This window comes from Hypanus sabinus, chromosome 2 (genome assembly GCF_030144855.1).
Source record: "Hypanus sabinus isolate sHypSab1 chromosome 2, sHypSab1.hap1, whole genome shotgun sequence".
Classification (NCBI taxonomy): domain Eukaryota; kingdom Metazoa; phylum Chordata; class Chondrichthyes; order Myliobatiformes; family Dasyatidae; genus Hypanus; species Hypanus sabinus.
The window spans coordinates 159,897,313-159,920,687 of NC_082707.1; the positions used below are offsets into that span (position 1 = coordinate 159,897,313).

The window sequence follows — 23,375 nt, forward strand, 5'->3', positions numbered from 1 at the left end:
AACTTATGAATGGTGTTTTGTGCTAGGAAGTGCATATATAATTAGAGGTGGCTTGTTGTGCATTCCACTATCAGAATTTAGTCTGAGTAGCAGTAAGGATATCATAAACTGCAGTAGCAAAACTCAAAGCCGTTTGTGAAATTGAACAGAGCTTTAAATTATGGCCTTAAGTTTATATCAAGTCTTCTTGAAGGCTGATACAGAAAAAAGGCATTTGTTTAAAAATTGTATTGATATAATACTTTGGGTTGAGTAGTTTCACTCATTCCTGTAAGAGGTAAAAGGATCTTCCCTTTACAGATAAGGATACATTATACTCTAAATTTAACTGTACAATAGGTAGGCCAGCAATTTAGCATCAGTATTTCTCATATGACCTGACCCAGATACACGTGCCCGTTTTCCTTTATTTATTTATTTAGCGGTGCCCGCGGAACAGGCCCTTCTGGGTCAATGAGCTGCACTACCCAGAAACCCATTACATTACAGCAACCTGACAGATATAACATGAGACTTACACCACCTATCTACCTTTCATTTCCTTTTTACAGGCCAGGTGTATTGCTAACGCAACATTAAATTGAGAGTCGAGCCGTTCCCAGTGTTTTTATTATCAAGTTAGCACGAGCTCCCTTGGATGCTGATGAGGACAATGTCCTTCAGGTATATTGTGCCATTAAAGATATTTTAATTGCCAGTTAAGTCATTGAATGTGAGTAAAGTATTACACAGAACATAACTTTGTACATTACCATTGTTGGTAATATTTTGTTCAACCTTGAGTATATAATCGAGAAAGAATGTCACTTGACCACACCTGAACCATTACTTTCCCCACTTTGGTTTCAAGCTTGTTATTTCTTTGGCCTTGAGCCCTTTATTTTTCCCTCCTTCTTTCCTTTGCCCAGTCTGGGAAAGTATGTGTTGGTCCCGCTATTGTGCAGCAATCGCTTCAGTCATACTTCAGTGCTGCCTTTGAGATAGATGTCTCAAATTATAGCCATTTGGGTAATAGAGATTTGCGCTTATAGAATTTGCAGATCGTCATCCAAAAGTCATCTCTGGAATGCAATTTGCTCCAACAGAATTTATGTGAGGATAAAATTAAGTAAGTATAAATGCAAAGGAAACAACATCAGTCTACTTTTATTTTGTCAACTTTCAAGATTGAAGTTTCTATAACTGTAATTGGTGCTAGGTCAATTTTAAATTTCTAAATCTGAGATTTAAACCAAAGCTATTGGGGATACATGGTGGATACATAGTCTGGAAATCACCCATGATCCTAGAGAATAGTGGAGTCTTGATTGACTAAATCACCTCCTATTCCCGTGTCTCTAATTCCCTCAATGAGTTTAAGAGGATAGGTTTATATTATCCAAGCTTCCAAGATGATTTAGCAACTCAAGTTTTCATTTTATCTTAGGCAAAGGATCAGGCAACTGTAAGCCAGCTGTCCCTGATGGATTTGGCGGGGAGTGAGGGAACTACCAGGACTAAAGCTGAAGGCAGCAAATTGCGAGAGGCAGGTAAGGATGGATGCACAAACAAAAATTTCTCACTGTTGGCATAAATTTCGGCTTTTCCAATTCTCTTTGCAGTGTGTTGATGGTTGAAGTTTGTCTAGTGCAAGGAATTGATGATTCCAGAAAACGCAAGTTAAGAAATACTTAGAACTATTTTTAAAAACTGCATATTATCCAAATTTCCCTGTTGTAAGCACAAGTGTTTGAGCAACGACAGGGCAGAAAATCACAGGCTGTACATCCTTTTGGAAAATGGTGGAGGCCACAAGAGCACTTTCTTGCTTGATATTCGGAAGGCTTCAAGCTATGAAGTTCCTTGATGGCTTTTCAAAGCCTGGGTCTACCTCTTCAGCATTACTTAATATTTGACCTAATGTGTCTGAAATGAAATGTGGGTTCAATTTTTTTTTAGGTTAACTAGGTTCCCTTTATCTAGTTTTAGAACTTATATGAAGATCTGATTACATTTTAGGTCATATTTATGGAGAAACTGAGAAAATTTTACAGGGTTCACTAACTTTCTAGCAGCACTATGGCTTCATGTAGTAATATAGCATTGTTTAAACAAGATAACTTCTAACTGTTTCTCCAGAATTTTTGAACACTTAGCCTTGGTGAAAGACTACATTTCTTTTCATGGACAGCAAACTAGCCATAGGACCATAAGATATAGGAGTAGAATTAAGTCATTCAGCCCACTGCATCTGATCCATCATTCTTTCATGGTGGATTTTTTTTCAACCTCATTGCTGCCTGCTCCCCATAACCCATCACCAATCAAGAATCAATCCATCTCTGCCTTAAATACACCCAATTACTTGGCCTCTGCAGGCCACAGTTTTACCACCCTATGGCTGACGGAATTCTTTATTTCTGATGCTGGGATCTCAGGTCCTATACTCTCCTACTGTTGGAAACATTCTCTCTCTCTCTCTACTCTCTTCAGGCCTTTCAGTATATGGCACATTTCAACGGAATTCTACTCATCCTTCTGAACTGCACTGAGTACAGGTCCAGAGACATCAAATTCTCCTCATATATCAAGTCTTTCATTCCTGCCATCATGCCTGTGAACCTTTTCTGGACCCTTTCGTGGACCAGCTTATCCTTCCTTAAGATTCAAGGTTGTTTAATCTCTTTTCCTGTATACAAGTGTAAAGGAGAACAAAATAATTGTTACTGCAGATCTGATGCAGCACAAAAAAACACCAAAAATAAAGAACACAATAATAATTTAAAAACATAATAAATACAGTATAAATGCATAAGATGGCTTATATACGTAGATTGATTGTACATCCATAAAGTGTTGCTAGGCACAAGAGTGTCTGTACATAAGGTTACTGACAGGAAATAATAAAGTAGTGGTGTTTGGGAACATGGAGGGGTGAGTTAGTCAGTAGAGGTGTCGATCAGTCTTACTGTTTGGGAAAGTAACTGTTTTTGAGTCTGGTGGTCCCAGGCTGGATGCTACGTCCTGATGGAATTGGGGCAAACAGTCCATGGGCAGGGTGGGTGGGATCCTTCCTGACGTTATTGGCCCTTTTCCGGCACCTTTCTGTATATAGCGTATGGTGGTAGGCTGGTGCCAATGATGCATTGGGAAGTTTTGACAACCCAGTGTAGAGGCTTCCTGTCCAACATAGTGCAGTTTCCATACCATGCAGTGATGCAGCATGTTGGGATGCTCTCTACTGTACAACTGTAGAATGATGTGAGTATGGATGTGCCTAGTCCAGCTCTCTTCAGCCTCCTCAGGAAGCAGAGGCATTGCTAAGCTTTCCTGACCATGTAGGATGTGTTCTGGGACCATGAGAGGTTTTGTGTGATGTGCTGTCCCAAGGGTTTGAAATTGCTCGTGGTTTCCACTGTTGTGCCATCGATATGAGTGGTGCGAGTCCTCCTTAAGTTGATAACCGTCTCCTTTGTCTTGTTAGCATTGAGGAAGAGGTTTCTTGCCTGGCAGCATGCCTCGAGCTCTTCCACCTCCTCTCTGTAGACTTTCTCATCGTTGTTGGTGATGAGCTCCCCCACTATCATGAAATCAACGAACTTGACAATGTGATTCAATCACAAATAAAAGAAAATCTGCAGATGCTGGAAATCCAAGCAACACACACAAAATGCTGAAGGAACTCAGCAGGTCAGGCAGAATCTGTCTTCAATACTTCAGCTTTTGTGCAACATCTAGTTTCAGAAACATTCCTGTCCTGCATTTGCTGTTTTATCTCCATTAGGGCAGATCAGAACTTTTCCAACAATGTTTATGCATTTAGTGATTTCAAAGACTGATTGATGAATTACTTTTTCTTTACAAAGAATGACAAAGGACCTAAAGCTATTTAATTTCGTTTTTAATTTCCTACTGTCTCCTTTCCCCTTGTGCTCTCTTGCCTTCCTCTGATCTATCCTCCCAACTCTGCAACATTTTCGCTTTCTTCCTTTTATCTTATTCTCTCTTTCCTCTCCCTCCTCTCCTCCAAAATCTATTCTCTCTCCATTTTCCTTCAAATCTCCTAAATTTCCATCACTCATTTTAGAAGCATAAATGGTGATACAACAATTAACTCCTGCTAATGTAAGAAACGTATTTAATGTAAGACATTTGAATGAATCTAGAAGAGTTTTCATATTTCAGACTCTGAATTATATTATACACCTGAAACCACCCAATTAACAAACGGCCAAGAAACCACTGTTATAACCAGCACAGCAGAAGTAAAGACTGTGGATCATCATTTTCAGCAAGATAATAAAATGGAACAAGCACACAACAAGGAAACCCAGACAATAAAGTCTTGCATCAACTGATTTACTTCCCAGATGAGTCCTATTCATTCACAAAGCATCTTACTGCATCTCCCAGTCAGCTTATGCACTACACACAGAATCCTCACCCAGCAAAATGCTTTCTTAATGGCTGCTCACAACTTACCCCCCAACCTCCTTTTGCAAAAAAGGAGAATACACAGACCCAAAGATATGATGGTAGAAAGAAACCACTGTGGCCCTCAAACAAATGGCAGAGAAATTAAGGGCTGAGAAAATAGGATATGGCGAATCTGGTCCCTCCTATCAGCATGCTTTCAGCTTAGATATTTTATGCTTTTATCTATCACAAATTATTATGCTGTCAGCTGTTCAAAAACCTCAGTAATAAGATCAGTCTTTTAATGTTCAATTGTTGAAGCTTGTACAGCTTATTCTTCTTCTTGCTCAGTCATCTTCCCAGAAACTCTTTTGAAGGCATTATGGAAAAGGAGATCGCATTTAAGGAAAGAAAAGGGTATAGGCTTTACCCCCTCCAAAATACTAGGTCAAGGGTAGGCACCAAGATCAAGAGATAGCAGTTTTGAGGAGTCTGTGTCTGGTGAGAAGTACGGGTACAGGCAGCGATGGCAATGGAAGGCCACAGGTGGGATAAGAAACAGCACACAACGTGGTGTGGTGTCACTATCTCAAGCTCCGGTAGTCCAGACTTTGACCCTAACCTGAAACCCTTTGAGGAGATTCCACATTCTCCAGTAACTCTACGGTTTTCACCTGGATCCTCTGGTTTCCTCTCATCCTGAAGAAGTAATAGTTGTAAGATTAATTGAGTGCAGGTTGTCCTAGGTGCAGGAGAGTCAGGGAAAGAGGTTGTAAATGGGTGTATAAGAGGTTAGCGTCAACTCAGTGGGTGAAAGTCATTCTACATCTTTGTGAAATACAGAAATGACATCTCTCAGGTGTGAAGAGTCTGACCAAAATGTGGACTTACAGAGATCTCAACATGTAAAGAAAAATGTTTGCAGTGCTGCAGTCATTACGTAAGGCATTAGGAGGTCTGAAGGTATAGGGAATCTACTTCCTGGACACGAGCAGTTCCATGACATGGTAATTTCATTCTGTTATCTATAATGGAGTGATTTTCCTCCAAACTGTGGCCATATTCACCACAGAATGAGGGTGTGTCCTCCTCTTTCGCCGCTTTTGTTGAACCATCTTTCACACGCTCAAAGGGTCATAGATATACTTACTCTACTTAAAGACCTGTGCGATAGTTGGTGCATCAGGTCGATAGATTGAGGCAGCACCCCTACCTAGCTGTGTGTCTATCCTCAAAGAGAGATGTGACATACCCCGTAGCGACTGGTTATAACTCCAATGTACAGATAAAAGATCTGCACAATTGAGGTGATGTTTAGGAAGCCATTATGTAACCATACAATATGGATGTATTCTCTCTTGTAGGATGCCAAATATTTGCTCCCACACCCTTCTTCCCCTCGCCATAGTACAAATGGTTGAGGTCTTATGGGCATGAGCAACTCAAATCACCGATAGCAATGTGACATGAAACTGTTAGAGGTTGTCATTCCTGGATTATCTCATTGCTGAACTCTTCAGTAGTTTGTGAAAGGCTACTCCAATGACCAAGGTCTGCACATATCATACTTACCACGGATTGCATTTCATGAATGGGGTTTCAAATCATACTTAGCAATCAGTTTTCATGGAAATAAACATTGTTCTAAGTTTCCAAAAATGTAAGTAAATTCATTCAAATGAATGCATGCTTGCTTAAAACTGGGCCAAAATTAAAATTTGGGCTATCTAAACTATCAATATTTATTTCTATTTGTTTACAATCTATCAATTGTATATTTTTCCACTTTCTGCAAAGTTGTGTCAAAAACATTTTTGATATACTGTATATTAAACAAACCAACCAAGATGTAAGCAAAATCTAGATGTGGAGCATATGGACTTGGTGAAGTACTTGATTTCTTCCAAATATGAAGGACACTGCTCTCATTGAATGTGGGAAACAGCTTGCTGATTTAAAACCAGTAAGTTGTCTCTGTATCTCTGTGACTTCTCAGCACGACATCTTTCTCCATAATCCTAGAGCAGGAAGATGTGAGTACATGTGGCCACCACATTTATCTTTTTCAGTCTAAACAAGCTGCATCCTTTCACTCTGATTACAATTTTGTAATTCCAGTCATTACTGAAATGTTGAAAAATAATTCTAGTCCTAAACACTAAACCACAAAATCTAGAAGGAAGCAAGACTATGCAATGTTCTGATTGGTGTATGAAACAGAGTTTGACTGAATTAATGAACCCCAGTATATGTTGCTTTCAATCACGCTATTTTGTATAGTTTACTGCATGTAAAACCAATTGTGAGTTTGTAAATATCTATGATTTTAATAAATTGAGGAACATTTTACATTTCATGGCATTGCAAGAGATGTACTGTTTATGAATGTTGGCACTGTTACTGACATTCATTTACAACAGAAATGTAAACCATGAAGCAAATGATTGCTGTAAGCGTGCCAAACCCCGGGGTTTATTTCCAGCAGTTGTTGTAGGCAACTGATAGACCACAGAACACATCATACATTAAATAACACAGAGTGATCAAATCCAACCAGGCCAAAATGAACTCTCCAACAGAAACTTAAATGGTCCTAGATAGGTTTCTTACTTTGGTGGCTAAGTGGCAAATGGATCAAACAGCATGGAGCTGAGACACAACGACAATAATGTACTTAGTTGATCTTAATCAGGCGGATGGCAACAGGGACAGATTGTTGGCAGCACCTCAATTAAAAAGGGGAAAGAAGACACCCAGATCTCCTATATTAGACTTTTATTCAGAGATTCAGATAAGACTGAAGGAGTAGGTAATGGGTGTAGTCAGGTCATGTCTGCATGGCCACTTTCCGTTCTATAACTCAAAAAACACAGTGCCTGAGCTTATACAAGTATAGTTGCATTAAGCAATGTACCAGACGCTTCAGGACAACCTTGCAATTGTATTTGGATAAGAAAATGAGAAGAAGCATCTCAAGGAGAGGCAACAGAAGAATTGGAAATTTAAGGAACAAGGGAGAGACTTAAATTGTATTTGATCATGTGTTGACTAATTGAATGTTGGATTGTACTAAAATGATATGGGTTCAAAATGTTCATCATATTCAGCCACCATTGGCTTAGAATTTATTTTGAGCTTTGTTCCGTATTACATTATAAGTTTGGATGGTTCAGTTGTGAGAATAGCCAGTATTTCTGATATATTCAGGCCTATTACGGAATCACTCATTCATAACAGGAGAAAGAGGAATAAGTTTGATAACACTGGAAAACAGCACTGGCATCATGTTTGGAATGAAATATTGTATTTTGATTTCAATACAAGCGACACATCAACTTCATTCTGCCTTTCATTATAATGCCGCCACCTGCAGCCAGCACTCAATGTGTTGGTGATAGTTTTCATGCTCCAGCAGTTGGCCAGGAACATGTAAATCACTACTGACTCTCATTACTTAAATTTAATCTATGCTGTTGCACTGGTGCATGTTGGCAGGGCAGCTGCTGGTAGTGAAGAACCCTGGTCTTTAAACTCTGCATCGGGTAGAAGAGATGGAGAGTTAGAGAAATATCTTACATTTGCTAGGATTCCCTCCAAAGGAACACACAATAAAAGGTCAATACCACGTCTTGTCTCCAATGTCAGGATGTAGTACTGGTGACTGTTGTGAGTAGCTTCAAATTCAAAATACACAGCAGGCAATGCTCACCTACCATTAACCTATATTAACCAAAATCATTCCCAGCCTTCATAAGGTTCATGTCTTTGTGACATAATTGGCACTGCTGCGTTCTTCACACTCACATCTCACAGGCTGGACACTTAGATTGAGAGCCAAATGACTCAGCCAGCCGGCCAAGACTGCGGTCTGGAGTTATAGGAAGTCATCTCCAGAGCCAGAGTCCACCCATTAGCAGTGAGAGGAAGAAAAAATGGGAAATCTTGCACTTGCATAGCATCTTTCACACCCTTCCACAACACTTCAGAGATTCATAACCAACAATGTTGTTTCTCTGTGTACAGTCACTGCTGCAGTGTTAGAAATGGTCAATCAATATGCATATTGCAAGCTCCCACATATAACAACGTAATAGTGATCAGATGATCTATTTGGTGTGATGCTCCAAGAATAAATATACAACAGCACACTCAGCTAACTTCCTAACCCCCTTCAAAATGGTGTCATAGTATTTTTTATTCTACCTTAAATGACTGATGAGCACTTGATTTAACATCTGTTGTTAAAGACATACTCCTGATAGAGCAACCCCAACAACAACACAACACCATAACTACGAACAAGATTCATGAATGAAATCAAGCCATGTTGCCTCGGTACTAGGTTGGATGTCAGTCTAGACTTTCATTCTGGAATATGGGGTGTGGAATATGAGGTTCTTCTCATTCTGTGGAAAAGTCCTATTAACTGAGCCACAGACAACTTAAAAACAGTTCACGTTGTTTATAAACACAATAGAAATATATGTTTAGTAAATGGACCACATACACAAAAGAAAAATGTCAGAATGGTGGCTTTAAGTGTACATGGCAAAATGGCTCGATTTATTCATGAACCTTGTTTGTAGTGGCTATCCTTGTTGATTTTTAGTCGAGAGGATTCTGTGGTGGTCAGTGACAGAAAGGAGATGAATGCTGGACTGTTTGTGAATGAGGAACTTTGGTTGCAATTTCTGGTCCTGCTCCCAAATTAGCTCATCATAATCAACTTTGGATGAAAGGAACTAGCTAGGCTGGTCCTTCACGTTCTCCTCTTCCTCCTCTTCTTTGCTATTCCACAGCTGCTGCTTTTCTTCAGATTCCTACTATCAATTACTTGCTGTACAATTGGTGATTCAGGCATTGAGGCAATGTCCTGTAGCATGTATTGGGCTACTGTCTCTTACACTGCTGTTCAGAGGTAAGGAATTGTGTTTCACCATGTCATACAAATGAAATTTCAAGAACAAAATACCCAGTGGCAGAATGACTTCTATTCTATGCATGCAGTGCCTTGGAGTCGGTGTTGCAGAATCAGAATCAGGTTTATTATTATCGGCATGTGACATGAAATTTGTTAACTTAGCAGCAGCAGTTCCATGCAGTACATAATCTAACAGAGAAAATAAATAAATAAAATGATTAAATAACAATAATAAATAAGTAAATCAATTACAGTATATGTATATTGAATAGACCAAAAAACATGCAAAAACAGGAATACTGTACAGTATATTAAAAAAAAGTGAGGTAGTGTCCAAAGATGCTATGTCCATTTAGAAATCGGATGGCAGAGGGGAAGAAGCTGTTCCTAAATCACTGAGTGTGTGCCTTCAGCCTCCTGTACCTCCTACCTGATGGTAACAGTGAGAAAAGGGCATGTCCTGGGTGCTAGAGGGCCTTAATAATGGATGCTGCCTTTCTGAGACACTGCTCCCTGAAGATGGTCTGGGTACTTTGTAGGCTAGTACCCAAGATGGAGCTGACTAGACCTATAACCTTCTGCAGCTTCTTTCGGTCCTGTGCAGTAGCCCCTCCATACCAAACAGTGATGCAGCCTGTCAGAATGTTCTCCATGGTACAACTATAGAAGTTTTTGAGTGTATTTGTTGACATGCATAATCAATATCACTGAGCATCATGGGGAAGACTGCAATCTTGCCAAAGCCAAGTGCTATCTTGCTGGTCTGTCTCCCCTGCTGGTCTCTGACAAAAAGGAATGAAACATACATAGCTATTGCTGAACTCCCTTGCATAAAGGTGGATGGCAGATTGTGTGATGTTGAAAACCATTGCAGTAATTGCAGATCAAAAAGGCAATAGTAAGTTTATCATAGCATCTTGAATATAAAGGTTTTCTTTTTGCATCATTACATCAGATGGACATCTCATAAAAGCTATAATTGCTAATTTATTGTTATTTTAGCAATTGTATCTTTATCAAATGGTTTATACGTGTGACTATTTAAATATATTAAATCACCTGATCATAAACATATCTGGTTAAACACGCACTTAATGCCTATAATTTACGAATGCTATGTAAAGTAATTTTTCATTAAATTATCTACACAACATGGCTATTGCTGGCAGGACTAATTCTCAGTCCTGCCTGTAATTGGTGTTTTAAAGGTTTTAGTGATATTCTTGAACTAATGTCATATGATGGAAAATTCTTCCACGTTGCAATACAATTAGGTAAGGAGTTCCATGATTTTGCTTAACAACAATGAAAGATTGGCAATGAATTTACATTATATTTACATGTCAACATGGTAGGGAAAGTAATTGGTAATGCTTCAGTCTGCCTGATGCCCTTGTCCTCTTTGCTGGTATAGTTTGAGGACTTGGAAGGTTTTGTGAGAGACACTTGCTGTGACTTTAGCAAAAGGTGAAAATGGTAGCAGTATATAATAGAGCTAATAGAGTGGGTAGTAACTGTCAAGCTTCCCAAGTGTTGCTGGAATTGTTCACCTCCAAACAGGTGGAGAGCATGTCATCACATTCTTGGTGGTGGAAAAGCTTTGCTAATTTCAAAAACAGAATGCCCAGTCTCAAGTTATGTTTCAAAGGTGATTCCAGGGATGAGGATTGTAGGGAACTTGCTGAGCACATTTTGGTGACATATCTAGAGAAGTGGTTAGAATCTCCCTTATTGAAAATGTGTGACATAAATATTACTTGTTATTGACCAGCCCATATCTGAATAGTATTTAGATCTTATTGCCTACAGATTCCAATGTTTCAATCAACAGAGGAGTTCCAAAAGGAATTTCACATTGTGCAATCATCAGAAAATATCCCCATTTTTATTACTGGGATAGAGGATGAGTCATGCAGTTATTGCATTATTCAGGAAGCAGCTGAAGATGTTTCCAACAAGGACTAACACAGCGATATTTTGGGGCTAAATGAACATTGTTGTTCAAAGATTGTATTTTTCAGTGACTACTGAATGTTGGCAAGTTATTTTATTACCCTGCTAATGATGGAATATTAAATTTCACCCCTGAGTGCTATATTGATAAAGAACTTTAGAATATAACAATAGAATGTGAGCACCTAGGACAATGGCCATCTGAGGTGTTCAATGCCAAATCACTACATGGCAAGAAAACTACAAACTAAAAGGCTTATCTGTTCAGCTTGCTAACACACCAGTGGTGTCTTCAATACTTCATAGCTGACAAAGGGTATTTCTTGTTTTCTGGAAAGAAATGAAGGATGTCATAATCCTGATGTGTTTTTGATTTGCACAAGAAGAGAGTTGGACTCATGCCCAGGCACATTGGATCACTTGGGGGCCAATGAATATTAGAAAATTGAACATGTCAGAGGGCATGCATGTAAAGGAACCCATTCTGTTTTCCTTCCACTTAAATTAATGAAGTGAAAATTAAGCTGGCTCCTTTACAAATGGAACCACTGAACTGCCCAACTTCTCACTATCAATTTCACCCAACCCGTCCATTGCACATAAATCCAGGAAAATCTCCACATGGAAGTGTGTCGCACTAGAATACACAAAGTTGATTTGTGTAGTCTGCAACAACCAACGTTTCTTTCTGAATAACTTGCCTTTTGCAAACACAAAACAAGTGTCTTCATTTTTTCTGACTCAAGACATCAAAGTAGTTCACTGTGTGCGAAGTGCTTCAAGATGTTTCAGTAGGGTGCTGTATAAATGCAATCATAGTATCCATTGAGATAAATAGAAAATAATCTCTTATCTGTTTCAGTAAACAGCATAATGTCATGACTATGCCAACGGCACATTCCAGGCAGCAGGAGTTGCTCCCTGTGCAGTTCAAACAATCTTTTTGATGTTGGCTACACAAATTCAACAATTCTGTTTTCAATCAGTCTGTTCCTCATCTTCTTAATAATACACACAATTGAATATTATAATATTAAATCATTTTTATCATTAGAAGCAACATTGGAATGGGATACCTTACTAGACCAAGTTGAACAAAGCTAGCCATGCTTCTCTTTCATTAAAACACGCCACAATGTTCCAACTATTTACAGCCAAGATATGAAACAAGTGTAGTTTAATTTATATACAGTAGCCTGACTATGCAAATATGTCACTTTGTTTGATTTCACAATAAAAATATTTTAGTGGAGATATAATGTGGATACATAATGGCACTTTTTCAGAAGAATATTCAAGAGAAGATCACTGGAATTTACTTGAAATACAGGAAGTTAGGGTAATGTTTCCGCTAAGAATCCATCCTGTCTAATTTGTTTTTCAGACTGAAGCTGAAGATAGAGTTAAAAGACTGCAGACATCTGGAGAAGGATCATTACTAGTAATCGTGAGCCTCTCTGTTAATGCACCCCATGAGAAAGAAGCCAACAGCCTGCATATTTCTGCAAACTGTTCCCAGAAAGAACCAATTTCCTGACTTCCATGTGGTGTCAATAACGGAGGCATGAGATGGAGTTGTCCATATGAAATATTAAATCTACTCGCAGGACCAGAATGAGCAAATTCAGACCACCTGTGAGAAGAAGGTTTGTGGTAGGTATAGTATTTAAAACAGTGAAACACGTGCTACCTTGAATAATGTGACCAAGTCAAAATCTCTCAGCTTAATCTACCAACAATTTGACTAAAGCAAAGAAACAAAAATCATTATGCTGCAAATTTCATTGTAGCTGCAAGGGGTGATATTTTGGGAACTTGGTGTGATATGCAGCCAAAGGTCTTGTTATTAATCAACAGAATGAATTTGTACTTCATTGCATTTGAATTAGATCATTCAAGATAATGCCAAAAAAAACGAAAGGAATTGTGTCTTAATGTTTTAAAAGATTGAATCAATTCATTTATTGATATTGGAACGAGTAAGCTTAACAATTGAGTGCATACAAGGCAAGATATTAGCAACAGTTCTGTCCCAAAATTATTAAAAACTACCCAAATGAGCATTTCATTAGTGTTATGATAGATGTTATCTGATTTACATATCTTGGCTTTGTCTACGTATACTGTTATGACATTTAACAGAATCAACTATCTGGACTGATGGTTAAAATGTGACATTAAATTATCTTGATATATTTATGTATGCATATAAATTTGAATATCACTGAAGTAAACAGACAACTATGACATTGCTGTTTGTGGGAACTCACTTTGCGTAGATTGGCCTCGGTATTTTCTACTGAACAATCACTACACATTGAAAGTAAAGTGTTTTGAGACATCTAGAGGTCATAGAGGGGACCATAAAAATATAAAGCTTCCTTTTTGAAATTATGTAGATGATAACTTGCATGGAAGTAGTTCCTTGTAATGTTGAGGTGCAGTTTGAGTTGCCTTACATGAGATATTACAACAGATAAGTAATCATCTTTACCAAGAGATTTTGAGAGGTTTCTTATTTTTTAGAACGTGGGTGCATGCGGAATTGAAAGTTTTTATTGTCTATCCCAAAATGACCCTGAGCAGAGTGTTATGCTAGGCCATTTCAGTGAATAATTAAGAATTAAACATGGTGCCAGGTACTGAGATATTTGTAGGCCTAAAGGCTGATTTATACTAGTGTGTATGGGCTACTCCATAGTGAGCATGCGTTGGTGTGCGCCAAAACGCTAGCTGGCGGTGGGGTTTCTATGCCACTGTGTTGAGTTTCTTTTGTGAGACATGGATGAGGAAATGCATTTCAAACACTTCCGCCTGTCGGCAGGTAGATTTGACGATTTGGTTCATCTAATTCGCACCGGTGTACAGACATGGCGGAGAAGAAGCAACTGGAAACGCGATGCTACCAAGCGGACCAATCACAGTTGTTGCGGTCTGTGTTGCTGCGATGCATGAGTTACTTTTTGGGGGAGGTGAACGTCACCTTAGGGTACACGGTACCTACGGCGTAGATGCGACGCAGAAGTATAAATCAGGCTTTACAGGGTAAGGACAGAAGATATATTTTCCTGCTGGAGTGAATTAGATGTGTTTTTATCACATTCCAGTCCATACCGGTTCCTTATATCTAAGGTTAGCTACTTCTCTTTTTAAATTCCAGATTCTTATTTAAATCTGTTAAGACTGTTAATCTCTGGATCATTAGGCCAGAGTTTTGCAGCATTCTGAAATTTAATCACCAGGCCATTATAAAGAAAGGCACAGGGATTAGGCCAGGGAGTTGTAATGATGGAGATTAGAAAGAGGTGATAATCAGAGGAGCATGGAGGACTTGAGGGTATACAGGGTAAGGAGAAGAGAGGCCCATGGTGGGATGGGAATTTTTCAGGCCAGGCAGTAATGCAATTCAATGGTGATCACTGAACAGGCACTGCAAAGGAAAGGGTTTAGTTGAAATGTATGCCAGATGAAAAAGGGAGGTTAGTAGGACAGTGTTTAGTACGTTGGTTATAGAATTTTCCAAGCACAGAAGGAATTAAAATGATCATAAAAAGCGAATACTGAACATTCTCCTCCAATAGATAAAGTAGTAAGGGTAAAATGGTTTTGCTAAACAGTTAATTTCTTTATAAAACAAATGTTAGTCTCGACCTGCCCAACCACTGGGACGAAACAAGAGATACACTAGTTATTACGATCGTGCTAAGTAATTGAAGAAAAGTAAGGTATATTGTCAAACCATAACAAAGGAGCATTTCTATTAGGAGAAAAAACAGGTGCATTGCGACATGTTAACATTTTTATTTAACAGTGATTATGCAACTGATGTAAAGTTGATGCACTTGACAGAAAGTTGGTGTTTTATGGCAGCAATCCAGAAATAATGGCATTTTTGCTTTGAAGCTTCAATCAGCAGGAGTACAAACCTTGCCAAGTAAGAGGAACTAACTCTACTTGTATTAACACTTGTATTCTGTTGAAGGCTAAATGCCAAACTCTACAAAGCTAGATCAGAAACTACTACAGAGAATTCTTAGAACAATTAAATGATGAAACATAAGTGAAACTATAGCACAGGATGAATATAGTAGTTTAAGCATAGTGAATTGTATATTGAGATATTGAAAACATTTCATTTGTCCTGTCTTTGTTCTACAGCTCAACATTCAATATTATCATCTGCTCAAAACTAATCAAGACCTTGGCCTCAATACTTCCTTGTGCAATTGGATCCACGATTTCCTCACTTGCAGGCCCCAGTCAGTTCAGATTGGCAACACAATCCCCTCCACGTCACCATCAGCACAGGTGCAACGCGAGGCTGTGTGCTTAGTCCCCTGCTCTACTCACTTTACACTTATGTCTGTGTGGCTTGGCACAGTTCCAATGCCACATTCAAATTTGCAGATAATCTCACAGTCATTGGCCAAATCAAAGGTGGTGATGAATCCGCATATAGGAGGGATATTGAATATCTGGATGAGTGGTGCCACAACAACAGCCCTTTACTCAATAGCAGCAAGATCAAAGATGCTGATTATTGACTTCAGAAAGAGGATTCCAGGGGTCCATGAGCCAGTCCTCATCGGAATATCAGAGGTGAAGAGGGTCAGCAACTTTAAATTCCTCAGTGTTATTATTTCAGAGGACCTGTCCTGGGCCCACCATGTAAGTGTAATTATGAAGAAAGCACGGCAGTGCCTTTACTTCCTTTGGAGGTTGTGAATATTCGGCATGACATCTAAAACTTTGGTAAACTTCTATAGATTTGTGGTGGAGGGTACATTGACTGGCTATATCACAGCCTGGTATAGAAACACCAATGCCCTTGAACAGAGAAGTCATGGAGACAGCCTAGTATATCCTCACCATTGAGCACGTCTACATGGAATGTAGGCACAGGAAAGCAGCATCCATCATCAGGGACCCATACCACCCAGCTCATGCTCTCTTCTCACTGCTTCCATCAAGAAGAAGGTACAGGAGCCTCAGAGCTCACACCAGCAGGTTCAGGAACAGTTATTACCTCTCAACCATCAGGCCCTTGAAACAAAGGGGACAACTTCACTCAACTTCAGTTGTCCTATCAATGAACTGTTCTCACAACCTATGGATTCACTTTCAAGGACTCTTCATCTCATGTTCTCAATATTTATTTATTTGTTTGTTTATTATTTCTTTCTTTTTGTATTTGCAATTTGTTGTCTTTTGAACACTGGTTGATCGCCCAAGTTGATGCGGTCTTTCACTGATTCTAATATGGTTATGATTCTATTATGATTTACTGAGTATGAACATAGAATAGTACAGCACATTACAGGCCCTTCAGCCCACAATCTTAAGCCGACCCTTAAACCCTGCCTCCCATATAACCCCCACCTTAAATTCCTCCATATACCTGTCTAGTAGTCTCTTAAATTTCACTAGTGTATCTGCCTCCACCGCTGACTCAGGCAGTGCATTCCACGCACCAGCCACTCTCTGAGTAAAAAACCTTCCTCTAATATCCCCCTTGAACTTCCCACCCCTTACCTTAAAGCCATGTCCTCTTGTACTGAGCAGTGGTGCCCTGGGGAAGAGGTGCTGGCTATCCACTCTATCTATTCCTCTTAATATCTTGTACACCTCTATCATGTCTCCTCTCATCCTCCTTCTCTCCAAAGAGTAAAGCCCTAGCTCCCTTAATCTCTGATCATAATCTAAACCAGGTAGCATCCTGGTAAATCTCCTCTGTACCCTTTCCTTTGCTTCCACATCCTTCCTATAGTGAGGCAACCAGAACTGTACACAGTACTCCAAGTGTGGCCTAACCAGAGTTTTATAGAGCTGCATCATTACATCACGACTCTTAATCTCTATCCCTCGACTTATGAAAGCTAACACCCCATAAGCTTTCTTAGCTATCTACCTGTGAGGCAACTTTCAGGGACCCCCAGATCCCTCTGCTCCTCCACACTCCCAAGTATCCTGCCATTTACTTCGTACTCTGCCTTGGAGTTTGTCCTTCCAAAGTGTACCACCTCACACTTCTGCAGGTTGAACTCCATCTGCCACTTCACAGCCCACTTCTGCATCCTATCAATGTCTCTCTGCAATCTTCGACAATCCTCTACACTATCTACAACACCACCAACCTTTGTGTATGCCCTCAGAAAAATGAATCTCAGGGTTGTTCATGGAGATATGTATGTAATTTGATAATAAATTTACTTTGAACTTAATTATTTACTTTTCTACAAAGACAACTTGATGGCAGTTTTTTTTTCTGTTTTTACTTTAGTAATGGCTTTAAACTCACTTGGCATTGGTTAACTCAAATGATGAAGGTAGGAGAGCAGAAATATTACAGGAAACCTGGTCTCTGCCTAAATCCATCTGGGATTCTGGTTCAATGACTAAGAGATATTCACAGCAGACTCTGTTCATACTCTGCATTGATCTAGTTTGTATTCGATCTGACCTTTCTCTGACTGTCATAATCATTTTTTAAACATTAGCCCTTTGGAACTTGTAATATAATTTCTGAAGAGTTGCAACTTTGCAAAAATATTGTAAATCCACATTCCCTATTAGATTTTTGCTGAAGGTTTCTAACCAACTACAGTATATGTATGGTTCAATATATGGGGGAAGCTGTGTGCTTGTTTATAAATCTGAATTGGTTTAGCTAGAAAATCAATTCAGTCTATCATCTTTTTCACATTTATGTGCAAATGAAATGCAAGCATTTAAATTTCTAAACTATCTCAGATGGGATATTCTACTTAAGCATATATTTATCCTGGGCTGTAGTTGCACTTATGATTCATCGTTAAATCATCTAGATCAAAGATGATTTGCTTCCACTCTGGTTTTGTGGGCTCCATGGTGGTTGATGAGGCTGAAGTGGGAACTAGGGACTCTTCCACAGAGGTGCCTGAGGTGAGTGGCTTGTAGTTTATAAAGTGGTCCATTCCTTCTGCCACCTATGCAGGCTTTCTGTGTGCTCTTGATGTGTAGCCTCAAGGTTCTCGATACCATCCTGAATGTTTCTTCTCTACTTGGAGATTCCCAAAAGTTGGTGGGAATGTTGCATTTCTTCTAGGAAACTTTGAACACATCAACAAAACTTTTCTTTTGTCTTCCTGGTAAGCTCTTCCCATGACAAAGCTCAGAACAGAGTGGGGCCTAGTTATGATCTGCCCAGTGGAGCTGACTGAGTGTAACAAGAGCCTCAGCACCGGGTATATTGGCATGGAGGAGAACACTGAAGTTAGTTCCCTTGTCCTCCAGGTACATTTCCAAACTAATTAGGAATTCTGCTGGCAAGGCCAAAATTCACATCTCACGAAACAGCGTTAAGATAAATTAATTAATCATTCGATTAATTGTGGGATTTTATGAATAAATTGACGATGGTGTTTACTTAGAAGAAAAGAAATTGCTTTTCAACTCACAAGAGAGCATAGGCCATTAACTTTTTTGCTGTTGCTGTTTCTGTAGCAGGCAATTTCTTTTTTTACGAGGTCGAGTGCTCAACCCAGCACGGATGGAAAGCGTACACGAACTGGATTTGAACTCGGGACCTTCCGCCCCAAAGTCCAGCGCTGATGCCTCTAGGCCACCAGCCAGCTGCTATTTACTTAGCCTGAGATGTTATTTACCAGTTATGGAAACTTCAAGGGGCATAGTGAAGTGATGATGGCACTAAACGGCGACTCCTTTGCTTACATCTTCGGGAACTGCTCTATTTCTATTTTTGATATCTCTTTTTTCCCTTTTCAAGGTTCCTTTGAAGACCCTGACCTGGAGTTACACTCTGACTTTGGTTCTTTGCGGGAATGGGACCCGCTCTCAAGGCCTCACGACTGGCCACTTTTTGATATCCCAAGGACGCAGCCTGAAGGACTTGGGCACCTTCAGAGTGCTGGATTTTCGTGGCCCTGGAGATGGGCTGATTCAAGGCCGGTGCCCCTGACTGAGGCGTCGCTGGAGAGCCCAGAACATCAGGAGCAGTGAGTTAGCTGCCATGGGCTGTGTGTCCAGAAACCTGAGCCTTGGGGTCGACTCTCTGGGCACAGAGCTCAGAAAAAGTGACACAACAGACTTTCAGCGAGTTGTTTGTTATGTCTCCACTCTCGCTGTGAAATGGGGACACCTTTTTCCCCTTATTAGGGAGAGAGGGAGTCTGTGGTATGTTAGATTACCGAGTGAACAAGTAGACTTCAAGGTACTGCAAGTGTATGTCTTTATTGATGCTTTGCTGCACGCTTGAGTGCTCGGTGGAGAGGGTCGGTGCTTTTTTCTGGTGGGGGGGTCACTGCCTTGCTGCAGCTTGTGCGTGGGGGGGGAGCTTTGGTGTTCTAACATTTAACTGTCATTCATTCTTTGGGGCACTCCTCTGTTTTTGTGGATGTTTATGAAGAAAAAGAATTTCAGGATGTATATTGTATACATTTTTCTGACATTAAATGTGCCTGTTGAAGCCTGCCTATTGAATAGTGGAATATCCTGAGGTCATAAAATGTCCAGCAGGAATATCAACTCGTCCTCTCCTAAAATAAAACAGAAACATGTCTAATTATGATAAATTCAGATTACGCTTGAAATAACTGTCCGATTTATGTCTATGACCAATCACTCTTAGGATAATTTAACCATCCCTAAATGGTTAATTCATGTCTATGGAGTTTTCACCAGCCCTGGTTTGTTCACTGACTGGTGATATAAGGATCTACTGAAACATGAAATAATGGAATGTATTGATAATGCTTGGTGGTAGCCTGCATGGACAAGTCTCACACAGGAAGCTGACCCAAAACGTTGGAGACCATGGGATACAAGATATTTTGGGAAAGTGGATTCAGAATTGGCTTGGTGATAGGACACAGGGTGATGGTGGGGAGTTGTTTCTTGTCATTGCAAGCTTGTGACTAATAGTGTGGCACAGGGATCTGTGTTGGAACTCTTACTGTTTGTAACATAGATTAATGATTTTGATATGAATGTAGAAGATTTAATTAGTAAGTGCACAGATGGCAGGAAACTTGGTAAATTGGTTTATTATTATCACATGTACTGAAGTACAATGAAAAACTTTGTTATACATGCCATCCATGCAGATAATTTAATTACATCAGTATATCAAGGCAGGAGAAGGGAAAAGCAATAACAGAAAATAGACGATAGTGTTACAGCGACAGAGAAAGTACGTGCAGGCAGACAATGAAACAAAGAAACATTGAAAATAGCTGCAGGAGTAGGCCATTCAGCCCTTCGAGCCTGCACTACCATTCAGTATGATCATGGCTGATCATCCAACTCAGAACCCTGTACCTGCTTTCTCTCCATACCCCCTGATCCCTTAAGCCACAAGGGCCATATCTAACTCCCTCATAAATATAGCCAATGAACCGGCCTCAACCATTTCTTGTGGCGGAGAATTCCACAGACTCATCACTCTCTGTGTGAAGAAGTTTTTCCTCATCTCGGTCCTAAAAGGCTTCCCCTTTATCCTTAAACTGTGACCCCTCGTTCTGAATTTCCCCAACATTGGGAACAATCTTCCTGCATCTAGCCTGTCCAATCCCTTTAGAATTTTATACGTTTCAATAAGATCCCCCCTCAATCTTCTAAATTCCAGTGAGTATAAGCCTAGTCGATCCAATCTTTCTTCATATGAAAGTCCTGCCATCCCAGGAATCACTCTGGTGAACTTTCTTTGTACTCCCTCTATGGCAAGAATGTCTTTCCTCAGATTAGGGGACCAAAACTGCACACAATACTCCAGGTGTGGTCTCACGAAGGCCTTGTACAACTGCAGTAGAACCTCCCTGCTCCTGTACTTGAATCCTCTTGCTCACCGCCTGCTGTACCTGCATGCCCACTTTCAATGACTGGTGTACAATGACACCCAGGTCTCGTTGCACCTCCCCTTTTCCTAATCGGCCACCATTCAGATAATAATCTGTTATCCTGTTCTTGCCACCAAAGTGGATAATCTCACATTTATCCACATTAAATTGCATCTGCCATGAATTTGCGCACTCACCTAACCTATCCAAGTCACCCTGCATCCTCTTAGAATCCTCCTCACAGCTAACACCACCGCCCAGCTTCGTGTCATCCACAAACCTGGAGATGCTGCATTTAATTCCCTCATCTAAATCATTAATATATATTGTAAACAACTGGAGTTCCAGCACGGAGCCTTGCGGTACCCCACTAGTCACTGCCTGCCATTCTGAAAAGGTCCCGTTTACTCCCACTCTTTGCTTCCTGTCTGCCAACCAATTCTCCATCCACATCAATACCATATCCCCAATATTGTGTGCTTTAAGTTTGCACACTAATCTCCTGTGTGAGACCTTGTCAAAAGCCTTTTGAAAATCTAAATAAACCACATCCACTGGTTCTCCCCTATCCACTCTACTAGTTACATCCTCAAAAAATTCTATAAGATTAGTCAGACAAGATTTTCCTTTCACAAATCCATGCTGACTTTGTCCGATGATTTCACCTCTTTCCAAATGTGCTGTTATCACATCTTTGATAACTGACTCTAGCATTTTCCCCACCACCGATGTCAGGCTAACCGGTCTATAATTCCCCGGTTTCTCTCTCCCTCCTTTTTTGAAAAGTGGGGTTACATTAGCTACTCTCCAATCCTCAGGAACTAATCCAGAATCTAAAGAGTTTTGAAAAATTATCACAAATGCATCCACTATTTTTTGGGTTACTTCCTTAAGCCCTCTGTGATGCAGACCATCTGGCCCTGGGGATTTATCTGCCTTTAATCCCTTCAATTTACCTAACACCACTTCCCTTCTAACATGTTCTCCCTCAGTTTCTCCATCTCACTAGACCCTCAGTCCCCTACTATTTCCAGAAGATTATTTATGCCTTCCTTAGTGAAGACAGAACCAAAATCGTTATTCAATTGGTCTGCCATGTCCTTGTTCCCTATGATCAATTCACCTGTTTCTGACTGTAAGGGACCTATAATTGTCTTAACCAATCTTTTTCTTTTCACATATCTATAAAAGCTTTTACAGTCAGTTTTTATGTTCCCTTTCTCTCATAATCTTTTTTCCCTTTCCTAATAAAGCCCTTTGTCCTCCTCTGCTGGACTCTGAATTTCTCCCAGTCCTCACGTGTGCTGCTTTTTCTGGCTAATTTGTATATTTCTTCTTTGGACTTGATACTATCCCTAATTTCCCTTGTCAGCCACAGGTGCACTACCTTCCCTGGTTTATTCTTTTGCCAAACTGGGATGAACAATTGTTGTAGTTCATCTTTAAATGCAATCTTTAAATGCTTGCCATTGCATATCCACCATCAACGCTTTAAGTATCTGCCAGTCCATCTTAGCTAATTTATGTCTCATACCTTCAAAGTTACTCTTCTTTAAGTCCTTTGTTTCTGAATTAACTATGTTACTCTCCATCTTAATGAAGAATTCCACCATATTATGGTCACTCTTACCCAAGGGGCATCTCACAACAAGATTGGTAACTAACCCTTCCTCATTGCTCAATACCCAATCTAGAATGGCCTGCTCTCTAGTTGGTTCCTCGACATGTTGATTCAGAAAACTATCTCGCATACATTCCAAGAAATCCTCTTCCTCAGCACCCTTACCAATTTGGTTCACCCAATCTATATGTAGATTGAAGTCACCCATTCTCACTGCTGTTCCTTTATTGCACGCATTTCTAATTTCCTATTTAATGCCATCCCCAACCTCACTACTACTGTTAGGTTACCTGTAGGTAACTCCCACCAGCGTTTTCTGCCCCTTAGTGTTATGCAGCTCTACCCATATCGATTCCACATCCTCCAGACTAATGTCCTTCCTTTCTATTGTGTTAATCTCCTCTCTAACCAGCAATGCTACCCCACCTCCTTTTCTTTCCTGTCTATCCCTCCTGAATATTGAATATCCCTGGATGTTGAGCTCCCATCTTTAGTCACTCTGGAGCCATTTCTCTGTGATCCCAACTATATCATATTCATTACTAACTATCTGCACATTCAATTCATCCACCTTGTTACGAATGTCCTCGCATTGACGCACTAAGCCTTCAGGTTTGTTTTTACAACACTCTTAGCCCTTATACAATTATGC

General features: G+C 39.9%; 1 long non-coding RNA gene across 1 annotated transcript; it reads left to right on the forward strand.

Moving 5' to 3' along the window:
* The first annotated feature begins 982 nt into the window (after positions 1 to 982).
* LOC132385668 (uncharacterized) lies at positions 983 to 17,724 on the forward strand. Its single transcript, XR_009509227.1, has 4 exons — positions 983 to 1,108; positions 1,427 to 1,529; positions 12,654 to 12,922; positions 14,094 to 17,724. It is a non-coding gene; the product is annotated as an uncharacterized LOC132385668 (long non-coding RNA).
* The last annotated feature ends 5,651 nt before the right edge of the window (positions 17,725 to 23,375 follow it).